This window comes from Cydia splendana, chromosome 5 (assembly GCF_910591565.1).
Source record: "Cydia splendana chromosome 5, ilCydSple1.2, whole genome shotgun sequence".
In the NCBI taxonomy this organism is placed as follows: Eukaryota; Metazoa; Arthropoda; class Insecta; order Lepidoptera; family Tortricidae; genus Cydia; species Cydia splendana.
The window spans coordinates 24,147,178-24,167,089 of record NC_085964.1 but is presented as its reverse complement, the minus strand read 5'-3'; the positions used below and the strand labels follow the sequence as shown (position 1 = coordinate 24,167,089).

The 19,912-nt window shown below is 39.0% G+C and overlaps 1 protein-coding gene across 1 annotated transcript in view; it reads right to left on the bottom strand.

Annotated features, from left to right (window-relative positions):
- The window catches only part of LOC134790919 (neuroligin-1-like), a 294,263-nt gene extending 277,451 nt beyond the window's left edge, over nt 1–16,812 (bottom strand). The window contains exon 1 of the mRNA XM_063761926.1: nt 16,638–16,812. The gene's annotated coding sequence lies outside the window, so the exon portion shown is untranslated. The remainder of the gene's footprint in view (nt 1–16,637) is intronic.
- Nucleotides 16,813–19,912: the final 3,100 nt, after the last annotated feature.

Genomic DNA, 19,912 nt, shown 5'->3' with positions numbered 1-19,912 from the left:
GTCGCATTTTTGTAAGTGCATGCGACTTTCAATCAGGAGTTTGAGGGTTCAAACCCCGGCTCATACCAATAATGTTTACGGAACTTATAGACATTATATCGTTTAATATTTACTAGTCGCTTTCCGGTGAAGGAAAACATCGTAAGGAAGCCGATTAATGATAATTAAAATCAGTTTCTCCTCTGGGTTGGGAGGTCAGGTATGGCAGTCGCTTTTAGTGGCCAAGCAGATCCCAGGGCCAGGCATGGCTCACTCCGCGATTTCATCGCGACGCTACAAGTACATGCGGCCCACACCAATTTTGGTGTCTAGCAGTAGTAGTTGCCGCGCACCGCTACGGAACGGACGCCGTGCTCGCGCATGCGCCACCTAGCGTTCATATCTGTCGTAATAGACGCGTTTTGTTAGAAAGTGAACCTCCTGTACCTTGCACTATTATTTATTCTGTGGCCGTGGCAAAAAAGCCGGACAATGCAAGTAAGATGATGATGATAATGATGAAGATTTGTAAATGATAATTTTTTTGACAACACATTTGTTTTACAAGACTCATACGAACATTCCTTCGCAATAAAAGCTACTAACTTATAAAATAATATATAAGTACATGTCCAAACTACTCGAATTTAAATAGAAATGTTCTCTCACTGCTGTTATTCTGAGCGTGCCAAAGGAACGGAAAGTAACTGCAATATGAAGCTTATATAAAACTAGCATTTTCTTGACTTGCAAAGCGAATGCAAAATTGGATCTTTATGAATACGAGGAATATTTGTATGTTCCTTTTGTTTCCAGTTTGCTATTACTTGTGAAAGCTAGGTCCTAGGAACTTTAAAAATAGTTAAGACACAACGGTTTTGTAGCTGCCGAAGTTTGCCTTTAAAAGTAACATTCCATCTATGACTCCATTGCAGTGTAGCTTTGCTGTATTCGGCATTGCTACAAGAAATGTCAACCCTAGGCATATTGAAAAAAAAAACAACGGGTTGCACTCCGGGAGTGCCGGCAGAAGTGAAAACTCAATGAATGTCTGCAGCACTATGTATAATTGAAGTTAACGCCATCTAGCGTTATTTCGTCGCATTACTTGAAACCTCTAAGCACATCACTGTTAGTACTCGAGTTATTTGTAGAGGGAAACTCACTAGATGGCATTTAAATCAATAAAGAAAAACTCATTGTATCAGTTTTTCGATCAGGTCACGTGTTCGTCTTACGTCTTACGGTCACGTGACACCTGTTACGAGTTTAACATTTTTTCCCCATCACAAAAATCGTGTGCACAGCGCCGCTACAGAAGTTTTCACTTCAAAAAGGTAATTTATAATATATAACGGAACGACCTGGATGCATTTCTCAGCCACTGGACGGATGCTGCAGTTAATCGGGCAAATTGGAAGTCTAGGGGGGAGGCCGTTGCCTAGCAGTTGCTTATACTCGTAGGCTCGTTGGAAAATATAGAGCATTACAGAACAGCATTGCCGCCAACTTCATCACTGCAGGAATAAATTTCAATGTCAATGTCCTGTGCAGTTGACTTTTTTTCCCTGCAACAATACTGCATTACAATTATGTCAGATTTAGAATGTTACCTCTACATTCACCAAGGGCCGGTACAGACGAACTGCAACCCGACTGCAACTTGTGTGGGAACGGCACGCCGACGTTGCAGTTAGCGTGCAGTCAGCGTGCAGTTCCCATACAAATTGCAGTCGGGTTACAGTCCGCCTGTATAAGTCCTTAAAATACATCTGCGAATGAGAAGATAAGCAGCAGAGAGTACAAAATTTCCAATGAATGAAGATTCCGTTTTACTAATAGAATTCCTAGAAATTTGAGAAAAATCCTGTGGAAACGTACAAAAATCTTTACATATATCATATTCCAGCAAAATATCGGTGAAAAAGAAAATACTTTTAACCCCAGCTCACTTCAGGAGCGCAACGGATATCTGGCATCTAAACATAATCCAACTACTTCACATTATTGAAATTTGTAAAATACCTTTACATCGATAAATCGATAAATTCTGCTGTGGGTGCACGGGTTGCACACATAGGAAGCACTAGTTCGGAATGTAAAGTAATCGATATTACTACTCGACTAGATAAGTTAGCTTGATTGAAAATTTTATCGAACAGTTGACCTAACGATCAGAGAATAAATGGCCTTAAGTGGGAATTTCCAATTTATATAATTTTTAGGGTTCCGTACCCAAAAGGTAAAACGGGACCCTATTACTAAGACTTCGCTGTCCGTCCGTCCGTCCGTCCGTCCGTCCGTCTGTCACCAGGCTGTATCTCACGAACCGTGATAGCTAGACAGTTGAAATTTTCACAGATGATGTATTTCTGTTGCCGCTATAACAACAAATACTAAAAACAGAATAAAATAAAGATTTAAATGGGGCTCCCATACAACAAACGTGATTTTTGACCAAAGTTAAGCAACGTCGGGCGTGGTCAGTACTTGGATGGGTGACCGTTTTTTTTTATTGCATTTTTTCCGTTTTTTTTTTTCAATATGGTACGGAACCCTTCGTGCGCGAGTCCGACTCGCACTTGCCCGGTTTTTAATATATAGCTAATAATAATAATAGCTAAGGCCTTAATTGAGTCATTAATTATACGAGTATATTTTTTTTTCTATTAGTATAACTCTTCTATTATGGTTGCATTTTAAAAATGTGATATTTTCCTGGCACCGCAGAATTTCTCACGCTTTCTGACTCACGCTAGACCGGGCCGTGCCCGGGCCGAGGCGTCCGACTTGTCATTTTCTATGACGTACGAAAACGAAGCGCCTGAAGCTGCGGCCTGGCCCCGGCCCGGTCTAGCGTGAGTTATCCTTAAATCGCAGTGAGCTGCGAAATGGCATGGAGAAATTATGAATGAATTCATTGATAAATTCGCCATGCACTTTTGTGGCTGATGGTACGCCCGTTGATATATACGAATAAATGACGTGAAATGCTTCAAAGAAAAAGGCAAATCAGTATCATGATTTATTTAGGCTCTTTCTTTCTTTAATAGAATTCAGGAGGAAATAAAAAAAGATTTAATTAATTTGGGACATGTTTAGATAAGCACGGAGCACCCGCAGACCCGTGTCAGTATTCATACGCAAAAAGTCGCATGGGGACGCATTCAGAATGCTAAATGTACAACAATGTCCATTGAAATATTATTTATTACTAACTTATATTTAGAATCGGCACACAGGACCAGTATGTTGCGCCATGAGTCGAATTATTTTGACAACAAACCGTAGAAGCGGTGAGTGAGTCTCGTGACCTAAACGCGTAAGCGCCATGAATTTTACAGCGCTTACGACGCTTTGTTCACGTGGTACAGGTTGCGATTGCGAATAATATCTCAATGACAATATCACGGAAATTTAACGATTCCTAATAAAATAGTTACTGCCCGACTTTACATAACAGCCATAGAAAAATTATATGCTGAAATAGATGTTTAGTATGTTTACTAAAGAAAAAGTTAACAAGTCCTCCAGTGGATGAGGCTGGATTTGAACCGGCATCTTTTGCTTCGCGGCTAAGTAATGCTCCGAACCTTTAGGCTACTATATACATATATGGCCTATAGACGACTCGCTTTCAGCTCGCTTCAAAACCTAACATTCGTATTTTAATGCATTTCATTATGTAGCAATCACATAAACCGCTTTTAATTTATTTCGCGTGAATATGGTAAGCGGACATTCGTATTTTAATGCATTTCATTATGTAGCAGTCACACAAACTGCTATTAGTTTATTTCGCGTTATGGTAAGCGATCGAATGGGTTTTTAGACGGATGTTACGGCTATGCATAGTGGGGCAGAATAGTGAATAGATATTATATTATTAAATTGCACAACGGGACTTTATCGCGTATTTAAGTTTTAAGATTTCCCTCCGACGTTTCGAGGACGGTGTTGTCCCCGTGGTCTCGGAGAAGACTGACTAAAGTTGACATCAACATCTTCTAGCCGCGCGAGTTTTTGAACTACCCGCACTTGGTCTTGTTTATCAGATATTATATTTATATTAAATCGAATTGAGTCTGAATGGAGTCCCGAGTCTAGACGGAATTTAACCCGAGGATTTAAAGGACAACACCAGCCATTTGTTCCCGTTTTGTTACCAAGTTTCGTTTACTTCTACGTGTCTTTGGAGACGTACGTGACCGCACAGAATGGGGATAAGTCATGTCTTGGATACAGGATAAGTTAATAGTAGATTGTGTCATAACATGAGGGAGCAAAATTACATTTTACGGCGAGCGTACATTGATTCCTGAGCATGGCGAGGGATTCTAAAATAGAATCCTGAGCGTAATGAGGGAATCAAGTGTTAGCACATTCACTGCCAGCGACCCGCTAGGCGGTTCTCTGTTCGTAGGCGCTTTTCGCTGCATACGTTTTTCCTGTGTTATCGGCTACGCTCGTGCTGGGACTGAATGTGTTAACGCCCAAGTTGGAAATAATTTTGCTACCATGTGAATGTGTCACACTGCACTGCTTGTCATATCAACTATACGGAAAAGTATTATGTTCCATAATATTATTTTACCTAAATAAATAGTATGCAAAAAAGAAAAACTATCGTATCCTAGAACATAAAAGTGCCACTTTGATCCCTCCTAGCAGGGAAAAAAGTGCCTCTTTGATCCCTCCTAGCAGGGAAGAAAAGTGCCACTTTGATCCCTACTAGAGGGGAAGAAAAAGACACTTTCTGAATAGGTGATGTGAAAAATATTCCATAAACATAAGTATAAAAAAGCCTGATAAATGATTGTAGTGTGTGTGTTGATAGGTAAGGCTATGCGTGTGAGGTGTAGCACACACACTACATTATACGTAAAGCCGGTTTTCGGAAATGACTTTTGAAAGACCTATTTAACGACACCTCCCAGGATAGCGATAAGCGAAAAAAAATAATTCCCATTTTAGTTTTTTCAACAGACATTTTTTTCTCTAGTAATTATTTTACCGTTTTTATATAACGATCACGAAGTAAAACCGCGGACGGACAGACAGACAGAGAATGTACATGGCGTAACTATAAAGGTGCCTAGTTGACTACTGAACCCTGAAAAATCAATAAAATAACCAAGGGAATTATCCTGACAAAATAAAAAAACATTCTGAACTCGATTAAAGACATTTTGTGTCACGAATAAGCGACAACTGTATTCTTTTTACTCTAACGAGTAAACGACAAAGCATAGTGTATTCGTTTTCCCTGGCCAAAAGAAATGTTTAATTACGCTAACTCTCGGGACTGAGGCTCGCGAGCCCTCGCCGAGTTACTGACAAACAAAGAAAGCTTTTGTTGCGAGGGAAACTTTTATCGCGAACCCTTTAATGTCAAAAGTGAGCCCTTTAAAAAGATAACCGGCCCATATACATTTACGATCTGTGTTGGGTGACGAGATGGAGAAAAAAGTCGAGACAACGTTTTTGGTTTTTCTTTTAAAATGTGTTTGCTATGAGCAAGTTTCACTTGGTAATAGGCTATTTTATTTTAAGTTTTACAATATGTATATTTTTTTAGGTATGGCATATTTTATGTTTTTTTTTTTAGAATCACGAACTCTTTCGATCCTAATAGGAGAAAAAATAGTCACTAAATATCCATACATTTTATTTTTCCATTCCGTTCAAAAATGGTAGCGGAATATAAATAAAAATCTTAGGACGCGTTTTCTCCTAATAGAATCGAAAGAACTCGTGACTCTGAGTAAAAATAATACAATAGAATATGCCATAACCAAAAAAATATGTATATTGTAATAATTTAAATAAAATGGCCCAAATATTCAAAACCATAAATGATGTTACTTGTCACAGTACCTATGATTTTATAAAACAATAATATGTAGTACCACTCCGTAATAGTACATTACGATACAAGTGTGAAAAATAGTAAACTCGCAACAAGTGGCTATAAATTAAAACACGACCGAAGGGCGTGTTTTAAATAAATACGAGTGGCGAATTACCTATTCGCGCATGTATCGTACAAAGTTTTACAGTATGACCCTTTAATTTTTCGACATAGTTGCGTAATGTGCTAATTATCGCACTAGTGCGGTAAAGTAGCACTATATGTACTGTAAAAAAATAAGTAGTATTTGTGCCTGTAACTAGAAGACCAGGAAAAAATATATTCAACTGATTAAGAATGAATCCAAGAGTCCCATCTAAGCTGAATGGGCCTACTTGATCAGAGCCAAGTGAAGGAGTGTCATTATGAACGTTATAGTTTCCTATAAATTTGACATTAATAATTAGGTACATTATTATATCGCGCTCCACGTAGGTAGGTTATAAGTTTTTTTCATTTGTTAAATTTTATTTATGTTGTTTTGCACTAACACTAAATTTAAGTATATAAACTTGTTACTAACATAATATGGGACTAGTCCTGAAATAAATATTATTCATTCATTCATTCATTCATTCATTATACTTTGTCGTTGCAAATGGCATGCAGAGTTAAGTTGGTCAGACGTCAGACACTATCACAACATTTGATATGAGAGAAATACAAAATATGAATTCTCTCGACAAAGTTCTCCATATAATATTCTTTTAAATAAATATTATGAAAATACAAACTCGCTTCATAATAATAATGCTTTTATATGGAATGAACTAGCGTGAGTTAAATCAAAAGCAATCAAACAACATTCTAACGGCAACTTGTATACAAACTGCGTGATTTCCATACAAATTGCGTTGTCTTTGTACATAGAACTCAAACAAAGGAGTTATGGGTTTGACCTCTGAATTTATGTATGCCCATTTCTAAGTTCTCTCGCTACTATTAAACGACTAAACCAATTTTGATGAATGATAAGGAACGATTTATCATCTGACAAGATTTGCCACTGTGTATATTAAAAAGCCAAATATCGGAAAACCATATTTAAGTAATCTTTGTTTTAAAAAAAAATCCATGTTAATTTTCTGGTTATAAGAATAAACATAATTAGTTTCAGATTGTTTATTTACTCTATTTCAGTCTGAAAATGGACCGTAGTTAAGGAGTATACGTCTTTTAAATTATACAGAAATACCCAAAATACGTTGACAATTTTTTTTCCTTACTTATTACACTTTTTTTTTTACTTTATTTCACAGTAAAAAATACACACTGACAAAAGGCGGACTTAATGCTATACGGCATTCTCTACCAGTCAACCATTATAGGCCAAACAGAGAAGGAAAAAAAATCATAAAAAAATATAATTAAAAATTAAAACTACAATCATTTATTAAAAATAAAACGTAATGTCGTCAAAATATTTTTCTCTAGCTTTGATACCCAAACGCAAACTTTTGTTAGAACTATCAACAATATGCCGCAGTAAATATATTGTCAACGTATTTTTGGGCTTTCCAGTACCTAAGTAATATTTTACTTTTCCCAGAACCAAGCGTGAAATCCCTACATTTCTCCGTACTAGATATTTCATCCCCAAAGCTGGCAACTCTATAAATACGGAAACGACTGCGTGCGTGCCAGCTTATCATACCTACTAAAATTTTAATCTCCTTCGCATCATGCGAAGGTGAATATATGGAAACACAATTTAGAAGTTGTTCTCCAAGGGCCGTATTAATATTTAGCACTTTTGCATGCACTTTACTAAATGCTACACTAAAATTCACAAATATTCTAAACTAGTTAAGATGATTATTTGCAATTTCTCTTTCTAATTTTCGTTTCCATAATCAGCGTTAGCGAGAGCATAATCAAATTGTATGGAGAATTGGTCGGTCCATTGCATCTAGCGGTCGCCTAAGAAACTATTTTTAGATCTTACAATACAAAGAATACATATATATTGAAAGTATATAAATTATTACGGGTATTTTTTAAATAATAACGAACCATGCTATTTCGTGAAAAACCGGTGAAATGTCTTGTTTTTTTTTTAATAATAAATCGACACTCATTTTCATAAATAATATTAAGCTGCTTTTTTCAAGAATTCCTCATCTTCAAGAATAAGAAAGGATCTCAAGAAGTGTGTCGAAATGATTTCTGTACATAGAGACGTTCCATAACGATATAATAAGGAAATTCATATGCGAGAATAGAAAGGCATCTCGCTGAGTTTCTCGAGTAAAATGAAATGTACGAGGCAATGCAGTAGTGTTCATACGAATATTCGTGCTCATACGAATGTATGGAATAACAGGGGTACATTTCGGACACATGAAATGTAATTTAAATTTACTCTCTCGTCATAATAACAGATTGTGCTGCCACCATTTGTCTGTTTGAGTAGGTTAATTTATGAGAAAACTATACAAAGATGGGCCATTTTTTCATTTTTAGTCGATTTAGATAAAAATGATAGGTTTGAAAAGCTCCTTATTCCTGGTCGGAATAAACACAAAATCCAAATTTGGACAAAAAATTTATGAAATCTCCCATTATAGTATAAACAACATTATTTGCGGTATTTGACACATTATGACTGACGTATATAGAGATGTAACTAACGCAAATCGATTGTCAGAGCAAGCGATTACGATTGGATGGCACGTAGACTGAGGTATCGAATTGTGACGTATAATGAATTTTTATTTGAGATTTAAATAAAACTAGAATTATATGGTTTTCTCGCAAGCTAAATGCATTTAATACACCGACCGAGTAGGTCGCACCCATTGTCAAAATTGAAACTAACTGGGGATCTATTTTAAAGTTTATTTATGTTATTTCTGTGTCAAATTTGTTGTCTGTTAAGTGACGATAAATATATCCATATTTACAGTTAATTATCCACCTTTTCCTTATTTTTATTAAGAGAAAAATGAAAAATTCATATCGATTTACTTAGACGACTACCGATTCATAAGGGTGGTGTCCGGCCAACCCTAAAATTAAAAAAAAAAGTAGAACGTAAACGTTCGCAGTGCAGTTGTTTTCCTTTGTGATTTCGATGTGCTAGACATTTTACGTAGTATTGCTGTTGTGAGTGACAGACGTCAAATACCGCAAATAATGTTGTTTATACTATAAGTTACTGGAAATTCGATACGTTTTCCATAATCAGTGGAAAATTTTGTAGGACATACAGTGAAATTGCGCGTATATTGTACAAAATAAGGAACTCTATCTAGCCACCAAATTTTATCAAAATCTAAGATAAATGGAAAAATGACAACAAAATACATAGCAATGTGACAGACAGACGGACGGACAGTCACACCATAAGGGTTCCTTTTGTACCTTTTTGGTACGGAACCCTAAAAAGGACCCAAATATGGTTGCCATGTCAGGATCTATCATATTACTAAATCTACTACTACTACCTGGTAGGTTACTATTAGATAGATATTTGAATACATTTCATAAAGTAAAAGTTCTTTTAATACTCTTAATTTTAATTATAAGGTCGATATTGTTACGAATATGTGACACAACAAATGACACACTGAAATGACTCTTACATTGGTATTCTATTGTACACATCTGAATATGCCCATCTATACAGCACATAGCTACGAAATTTGGAAACGTACCTAATTTGATTTTCGAACGCTTCGAAATTCCTCATACCATTATGATCTGTATGGAAGCCTGATAGTTGCTATTGCTAGTAGTTAAGGCTTCGTCACACAGGCGCGTTTTCCGGGGGGGCGTGTGCGGGGCGCGCCGCTTTTAGATATACATAAAACGCGCACGCGCCGCTCACGCCCGCCCGGAAGCGCGCCTGTGTGACGGAACCTTTATGTACTTTATATAGGCAGTTATGTAAAGTACATTATCAACAACAGCTACATGTATCCTGAAAATTTGCCTGCCGAGACTATAGTCAGTATCTTTAGGCATTTAAATAAAAGTAAACAAAATCTACCCTCAAATGGCCCCTTAAGCCATATAAACTGAAATATATGCCATAGACCTCCTTAAGAAAAAGTGACCAAGCAGTGGCGAAGGCTGGACGGTGATGGGATATCCTTGAGGTCCAGGGCGTTAGCTGTGTGTTATGTATGGTAGATTTGTAGGTAGCTCGGAAAGTTACAAGTACCGACATACTTATCTAATAAACGTAATGACAGTCCAAATCGGTGTTTCATTGCTTGAACATATCATTGGCGACGGGATCGGTATTTTGGTGTTAAAAACCCATTTAGTTACGTTTTTTAGTGTTTATTAGCTTATGTACAATGCCTCTCGGAAAGTTGGAGTGTTTTCGTGTCGGGTCAGACTGGGATGCTTACGTGCGCCGGGTTAAGCAATTCATCGCGTTAAACGAGATTGACGACACATTACACGTGGCGTCACTAGTAACTTTAGTCGGTGCAGAGTGTTATGAGCTTATGTGTGATTTGTGTGCACCTGCTAAACCCGAGGACAAAACATTCGCCGACTTAGTCAAGCTAGTAAGTGAGCATTTGGAACCCGAGAGATCGGAAATAGCGGAACGACACATCTTCCGTCAGAGAAAGCAGCTACACGGTGAAGGTATACGCGAATATCTACAGAATTTAAAACATTTGGCCAAAACATGTAACTTCGGTGCACAGCTAGAGATCAACCTTCGCGATCAATTCGTGTCGGGGCTGCTGAGCGATGAGATGAGGTCGAGGCTATTTGCCGTACGGGCCATCGACTACAAGCGCGCCGTGGAGCTTGCTCTGGCGCTGGAGGCAGCAGAGAAGCACGCGGCGGTATCGGTAGGCGCTCCGGCGGGCGCAGCGGCGGGCGCTTCGGCGTCGGCGTCGGCGTCGGCGCCGCCGGACGACGGGCTGCATCGCGTGGGCGCGGCGCGGCGGCGGCGCGCGGGCCCGGCGGCGGCGACGACGGCCGCGCCGAGGGCGCCGTGCGCGCGCTGCGGCAAGACCGGTCACGCGGAGGGCAGATGTCGGTACAAACATTTTTCATGCGACGCGTGCGGTGAAAAGGGCCATTTGAAAGTGATGTGCAGAAACGAGGTATCTAAAAAGTCAACAAAAGGTCAGTACTTTTTAAACGATTCTGATTCGAATGATAGTGATTGCCATTTTTATAAAATTGACAGTGATGTGGACATTGAGGACGGCCCTTTCTACGTAACACTTACTGTGCAGAAAATACGGTGCAAATTTGAAGTCGATACGGGTAGCAGAATTGCGGCTATATCTAAAGACTATTATGATAGATGTTTTTCCCATTTGCCTTTACAAAATAAAATGTTACGTTTTAGGTCATATAACGGAGGTGCCATCGAGACCATAGGATATTTGGATGTAGAAGTAGGATATGGTAATAATGTGGATAGACTGAAGTTATATGTAATCGAAAATGGCGGTCCTCCTTTGATGGGCCGTACTTGGATTAGACGATTAAATTTAAAGGTTACCGATTGTATCAATTTTCAAGGCGAGGACCCGATGGCAGAATCTCTTAAGCAAGAGTTTCCCGAAGTGTTCGCTGGGGGGTTAGGCACGTTCAGGTCGCGACTGCAGCTCCGCCTCAAGGACGACACGCCGGTGTTCGTTAAGGCGCGGGCGCTACCGTTGGCGCTTCGCGAACGCGTAGAACGGGAGCTCGATCGCTTACAGCGGGAGGGGGTTATTTATAAAGTCGACAGATCGGAATATGGGACCCCTATAGTGCCTGTAATAAAAGCAAACGGCACCATACGTATCTGTGGCGACTATAAAATAACAATAAATCCGCGATTAAAAGATTTTCATTACCCGCTGCCGCGGATCGAGGACCTGTTTGCCCTTTTGGGTGGAGGCGAGCAGTATACGAAACTGGACCTGTCTAACGCCTTTCAACAATGTGTTTTGGAAGAGGAGTCACAGCCGATGACGGCCATAACCACTCACGTTGGTACCTTTGTATACAAACGCGTCCCGTTCGGAATAAAGTGTATTCCCGAAAACTTTCAAAAGATCATGGAGGAGACGTTGAGTGGTTTGCCATCGACGGCCGTGTTCGCCGACGATATCTGTGTAACGGGGAAAGACAGGGCAACGCATATGTCTAACTTAAGAGCGGTTTTACAGAGATTAAAAGAGAATGGTTTACGAATTAATTTTGCTAAATGTCAATTTTTTAAAGACAGTGTAAACTATCTGGGCTATAGAATTGATAAGTATGGTTTGCATACGGATGAACGAAAAATTTCTGCTATTCTTAATGCCCCGGCCCCCTCAAATGTAACGCAACTTAAAAGTTTTATGGGATTTGTGAATTTTTACGCGAAATTCTGTGCTAATATGAGCGATATTTTAAAACCAATGTACAGTCTTTTAAAGAAAAATGTTAAATGGAATTGGGACGAATTATGTGATGACGCCTTTAAAAAAATTAAAAAAGTGTTAAGCAGTGCTCCCGTGTTAGCACACTATAATCCATCACTGCCTCTAATTCTTTCGGTGGACAGCAGCCCTTACGGCCTGGGCGCGGCCCTGACTCAACGGGGCGCGGATGGCGTGGAGCGACCTCTGTGCTGCGCTTCGCGCACACTGAACGCCGCCGAGTGCAACTACTCGCAACTCGACAAGGAGGCGCTGGCGATCGTGTTTGGAGTCACTAAGCACCACCAGTATGTGTATGGGCGGAAGTTCACATTGCGGACGGACCACAGGGCACTCAGCTACATATTTGGTAAAAACAAAGGGCTACCGGTGACTGCGGCAAGCCGTTTGCAGCGTTACGCGGTAAAGTTAGCCGCGTATGATTTTAATATTGAATTTATCCGATCAGAGCGTAACTGTTATGCGGACGCTCTTTCTCGTCTTCCTTTAGTAAGTCAGAATAGACCAGGTATGAAAGACGAGGGATGTAGCTATTTAAATTTTGTAGAAGGGGATTTTCCACTTAGTTTTAAAGAGGTTAAAAGTGAGTTGGCGAAAGACCCCATTTTAAGTAAAATTTACGGATACGTTTTGTTCGGATGGCCAGGCAATAGCAATGAGTCAGAAAAGCCTTATTTTAATAGAAAAGAATCTCTTAACATAGACCAGGGTTGTTTAATATGGGGATATCGAGTGGTTATTCCAAAATCTTTACGAGTTGCGGTATTGAATGAATTACACGGTGGCCACCCCGGCATAGTAAAGATGAAACAAATCGCGCGGAATTACGTTTGGTGGGACACACTGGACGCGGACATCGAGCGGGTGGCGGAGCAGTGCGCCGCGTGCCGCGCGCAGCGCTCTGCGCCGGCGCCCGCGCCTCTGCACTCGTGGCCGTGGCCAGGGGAACCCTGGGCGAGATTAAACTTAGACTTTCTAGGGCCTTTTAATAACGCATACTATTTAGTTATAATCGACGCTCATTCTAAGTGGATAGAGGTCGAAAAAATTAAAACTGGATCTGCCTCTGTTGTAATCAATTGCTTACGAACATTGTTCGCACGTTTCGGCCTGCCGAAACAAGTAGTCACCGACAATGGGCCACCGTTTTCGTCGGCCGAATTCGGCTCTTATCTCAGACGTAACGGAATTCGACACACCTTAGTAGCTCCTTATCATCCGGCCAGCAATGGCGCGGCCGAGAATGCGGTGCGTACCATTAAGCGAGTGTTGAAGAAAGCCGTTATCGAGAACGAGAAAGACGTCACGGCTCTCAGTAGGTTTTTGTTCATGTACAGAAATACTGAACACAGCACTACTAAGAAAGAACCGGCAGTGGCGCTTCTAGGGCGGCGGCTTCGCGGTCGCCTCGACCTGCTGCGGCCCGACACCGCGGACGTGGTGCGCACCGCGCAGCGGGCCAGCGAGCGGCGCAGCGAGGGCCACGCGTTGCGGCAGGGCGAGCCGGGGGCCGAGGTGCTGGTGCGAGACTACGCGCGCGGAGCGCACAAGTGGGCCGAGGGACAGGTGCTTGCGCGAGAAGGGCCCGTATCTTATGTAGTGCGAACGAGTGACGGCCGCACACATAAACGACACGTAGATCAACTGCATTTCAGAAAGTCGAGATTTACGCTCAGTGACATTGACGATAAGGCACCCACACCCGTCTCACATCAGCCAGCGGACAAAGTCCAGGTAGACATCCCGGAAGTCACAGGGTTGCCCGCTGATGATACGGATCAGAATGACGGGGAAGGTGGAGGCGAGGACGAGTATGGCACGCCGCCGGGGACTCCGACAAAACATGACGAACGTTGTCGCCGGAAAGCTGCTGTCCGTTGTTTAGAAAGATTAAAACAAATTTAATCAGTCATAATTATTCGTCCCTTTGCCATTACGCCTTATGCGTATACTAATAAAGACCATATTGTGTGTAGTATTTTAAAGTTAGAACGTTTTTATATTTGTCCGACTTAAGTACTAAAAAGTTAGTTACATGCATGCCTATTACATCTGTGACGTAATAAATATGCCCTTTATTTCATAATGTAGACTACTCGTATTTTCATAATGCTACAAATACTTATGTTATATACATATTAACAATATTAACATAATCCTGGCACCAAATGGACCTTGGTGAACATCGTCCTAATTACCTAGACGAAAAGGTCCAAATTGTAATAGCTATCTTTTAATTTGTCTCATTTGTGATGAACCATTATTGTGATAGTTTAAGAAACATTTTGGTTAATTTAGAGGAGGACAATGTTATGTATGGTAGATTTGTAGGTAGCTCGGAAAGTTACAAGTACCGACATACTTATCTAATAAACGTAATGACAGTCCAAATCGGTGTTTCATTGCTTGAACATATCACTGTGGAAGCTGAACATCGGTTCATATCCAGCTTCACCATTGGAGGGCTTGGTCACTTTTGCTTCAGTATATGAAATCTTTTTCGGTTTATAATTTATAAACTTTAGGAGAATCAAATTGTTAGACTTGAGGGTAGTACTAGTACATTACGAATATTAGGATACAAGTGCGAAAGCTATTAGGATATTCGCAACGAGTGGCGATAAATTGAAACACGACCGAAGGGAGTGGTTTAAATCGAAACGAGTTGCGAATTACCTTTTCGCACGTGTATTGTACAACGTTTTACAGTACATATGGCCCTTTAAATTTTTGACATACTGCTGTATTCGGACTTCAAGATATTCACAAGAGACGACACGTACTAGATCCATTCTAGATACGTTATAGTTTAGATATCAACTAGTTCTCTTTTGCAGCGCAATTGGGGCAACCAATGTCACTTTTACGTTAGATAGAGTAAGATATCTGTTAGATGTGAATTGGATCTCTAAGTCATATCCTATGGAAATCGTTCAAGATTATCTCCATAATCGCGCAAATGTCAAATTTGACAGGTTAGATCTTAAACGTATCGTTATCGTATCTTGGTGATGTCTAAAAGATATCTAATAGATGACTATTTCAAAATCCGAATCGGGCCCATAGGCACGTATTGTCCTTAACACATTCAGCGCCAAGAATCCGACTATCGGGTACACTGTTCGTAGCGACTACGCGCTCCATACGGCGAAACCGTGGCTACGCGCTACGAGCGAAACCCGTAGCACTTAGTGGCAATGAATGTGTTAATCCTGCCCTAGGGCGGAAAAGTAGCACCATATGTACTGTAAAATGATGTTACGATCCTGTTAACAGTGTTACGGCTCGATTCGGAAAATTAATTAGATTTCTACTAGACTTCAACAAGTTACGATACGGATAATTTAAAGATATTTGTAAGATAGATATGTCAAATTTGACGTTTCCACGATTCTGGAGGTCCTCTTGAACGATTTCGACAAGTTATGACTTAGATATCCAAGTCACATCTAGTCGATATCTACTGTAGATCTAGTTGATCTCTAAATCGTCTCAAGATCTTGTGATTATCTCGAAATCCGAATAGGCCTGTGAACTACAAGTTTCTGTTTGGTTCATCATTATACAATTTTGTAAAATTGTACCACCTATGACCAATAACTTTTAAATAAATAAATAGTTATAACCTTAGGTTAAACAGCTTTAACCCTGTAACCGTTCAGATTATAAGAAAATCTCAATTCAAGCCTCATTTGCCCCTATACTTCGTTTTTTTTTAGCATTAGAAAGAACTTGAAAGAAGGTAAGCGATCTTGACATGTCTTTTAATTGTAAAACGCTTTTTAAAAATCAGTAACTATTACTTATGAAAGCAGAAGAATATAAATGATCTGATTAGATTCATAATTGTTACATATTTGCCGTAACTTATTTTAATATGTGTTTATCAATTAAAAGACACATCAAGATTGTTTACCTTATTTCTAATGCTAAAAAAAACGAACCATAGTCCTAAAATATTGCTTAAGAAAAAAGTACAAAAAGATAACATTTAGGGGGTAGTAATTTTTTCTAATAATGATCTTCTTTTGCTCTATAAAGGGTTAAACTTTCATCTAGTTTTAACCTTTATAGTTTTTTTAGCCTTTCACTATCCCGGTCACGGAGTAGTGTAAGATTTTCCACTGAACTAATAAATAAATTACTAATTAGGTAAACATTAAGTAAATTGAGACGTTGGCGGTTACTTTAACAGACTTGTTAAAATCTACATAAAGTAGTACCTGATAAAAAATAAATCTGAGCGAAAATGCATCCCTGAAAAGTACACAACTCCCTAGTATGTTAAGTTATTTTTGAGTTCTGTACGTCACCAATCTGCGTCAAACAACCCCTAATTTATTAACTTTAATAATTACCTCGCGCAGTGCCGGCTTTCTCCCCGTTTTACACATTCACACACATAACACAACACTCCACTTCACCACCACCGTCCACTATATCGGACCACTCGGAAAATACTACAACACGCTACACGTCTGCCTCGCTCGACGCTCGACGCGGTACTGACGGGTTGGCTGGGCTCAGCTCATTTTTTTTTCATCTTAAAGGCAACGGAAACTCGTTAGACTGCCAAAGTTTTTTTTCAATTGTTTTATGCTGGATTAGACTTGCAAGTTTAGTGTCAAGTAATGATAAAGAGATGACGGGCGGGAAGATTAATTAGAGTTGTTATCGCGTTTCACAGTTGTGTTGCTCATTGAATAATGATTAACTAATGAAGAATGATTATACGTCAATTTAAGGCAAGAATTACACCATATGATGAGAGTTAGGGTTTCGTTTATGACATTTATCGTAGCGTGAAACTTAGTGAAATCAATGAATATTAATATACGTGAAATTTTGTAAGGATAAACGTAGTAAGCGTGCGAACGTTTTCTATGAGGGGTCGAATTTAAATTCTTCACGGCGTGATATATTATAACCATGTTCCGAAGAGCCTAGATCTTTATTTTCACGTCCTAGAACCAGTTTCAGAACTATTATTGCCTAGGTTATCTGTAACATGTCGCGCGACTAACTAAAATGTCAATGATATGATATGATATGATATATTAGCGGTCGGTTGTTTATTTTTAATTGTGGAGGATTAAGGTTTAGTCTGGATATTTTAAAAGCAAAGCGTTGTTTAACTTGCAGTGCACTTTTCATTATTCGTTCAAGCTGAAATTTCACATACTTACTGTAAAATAGATGACAATACAATATTATACCAGATCTGATCTGATGTTGAACACAGGAGGTGGCCGTGAACTCTGTGATAACCTAATTGTGTTTGGGTTTATTAGAATTGTCTCGGTGAGTACTTGCTGCCTGTTGAAAGAAAAGTTCAGTCAGCGATAAAAGTTTAAGTTTAAAAAAACACAAAGCAAAAATGGCTGCTACGCTCTACGCCTTAATACTAAGAACTTAGGCACGACGTAAGTCTAGTAATTAAATATTTTATTTGTAATTATAATTACGTAGAATTACAGTGGTGGTAAATTTATATGTAAGCAAAAGTTCATTATATTTGGCCAATCGGCGTACAAAAACATTGTACTTATTACTTAAAACTTTGCTTATTAGTGGGAGCGATGTTTATGCGTTATTCATAAAGGCTTGTCAAGTCTAACAAGCCCTTCATTCATCCTCGTTTGTCATTGTGACATTATGTTTGTTACTAAAATTACTAAAATCAACAATGGTTTATAATAAGGGGGTTAAGAGGGAAGAATACTAGAGTTAGACCAAGAAAAGTCTGCAGCGACTTTGATAGCACACGCAGTGCAAGTGTTATTTTAAAGGTCAATCTTCTATGAAATTATGACGTATAAATGACACTTGCACTGCGTATGGTATCAAAATCGCTGCAGACTTTTCTTGGTCTAACTTTACGTCCTTGTCCATACAAATAAAGAAAACGTTTTTTTACTTCTAAATATTTTCTATTAGATAAATAAATAAATAAATAATTATAGGACAATTTTACACAGATCGACCTAGTCCCACAGTAAGCTCCATAAGGCTTGTGTTGTGGGTACTAGACGACGATATATATAATATACACATTTATATAAATACTTATATACATAGAAAACATCCATAACTCAGGAACAAAATAATATTTGTGATGAACACACAAATAAATGCCCTTACCAGGATTCGAACCCGGGACCTCCTGCTTCGTAGGCAGAGTCACTACCGACTAGGCTAGGAGGCCGGGGTCTATTCTCCTTGATTTTTTATTATGTTTTTGACACACTGAAAGACTATATATAGGCTTATAGGTTTTTCATTTTCAAAATTTGCACAAGAACATAATAAAAATATAGATGGTCAAGCAAATCTTGTCAGTAGAAAAAGGCGCGAAATTCAAGTTTTCTATGAGACGATATCCCTTCGCGCCTACATTTTTAAAATTTGCCGCCTTTTTTAACAAGCTTTTATTAGGTCGACATGTATGTAACTATGTAATGGAATCTAAGGTAACTAATTTAACCATCTTCCAAGGATCGTAGCGTCATGAAAATTGGCAGCTGTATGTAGTTCTGATGACAATACAATAATATGGTACTGTCGAACTGATCTGATGATGGAGACAGGAGGTGGCCATAGGAACTCTGTGATGAAACAACGCAACCTAATTGTGTTAGGGGTTTTTAGAATTGTCTCGATGAGTATTAGTTGTCTGCCGTAAGAAAAGTAAAGTCCGATAAAAGCTTGTACCAAAAATGAATTTTTTGCCAAAAACTTATTCTACTGACAAGATCTGCTTGACCATCTATAAAAATATTTTTAATATAAAGCGAAACAATAAACCTAGAATATATTATGCTGAAGCGATCGACATCAAAATCAATGTGATTTGTTAATAAATATGTCTTAATGTATTTAATATGTCTGTGTCTCACGGAAGTTTTGTGATTTGTTAAGATTTAGTTAGTGGAAAACGTTTTCTCCTGAAATTGAAATTTCATCAAAAATGTACCTAGAATCGCAAAGCTATTTTTCCCTCTAAGTTGACAGGTTAAGAGTTTGTTAGATTTGTTAATTTGTGTTTTGATTCAGTTAAGGCGCTCTTATACTCGAGTTTTACGTTTTCAAGGGGGTGAAGCAGACGCGTGGTAGAACGGGCAGGCGGGCGCCCCGCGCGGCGCACCGCACCATTCCCGCGCAGCACGTCTACGTCCTTATTCTGACGACATCGGTATTCTGAATTGTCAGTTCCGGGATTTTTTCCGGCAATTAATATTGAATAAGATTTATTAGCAAATTCGTATTTTGATGAGTACTTAATGAAATTAAAATGGTAGGTAATGGGAGTGTAAATAATTATTAATTATAAACAATATGAGTGTATACCGCGACAAACTGAGAATCTAGTCAAATGGTGCCAAATTATTATGAGACAAAAACTAGTGCTTACTAATAGACCTTAAAAATGTAATAGAGTTAGACCAAGAAAAGTCTGCAACGTTTTTGATTGCACACGCAGTGCAAGTGTTATTTTAAACGTCAAACTTCTATGAAATTATGAATAACACTTGCACTGCCTATGCTATCAAAATCGTTGCAGACTTGGTCTAACTCTAGCAGTCAATTTCGGACAAGTAGGAAGGTAGTGAAAATAAGGAAGAATACTAGCAAA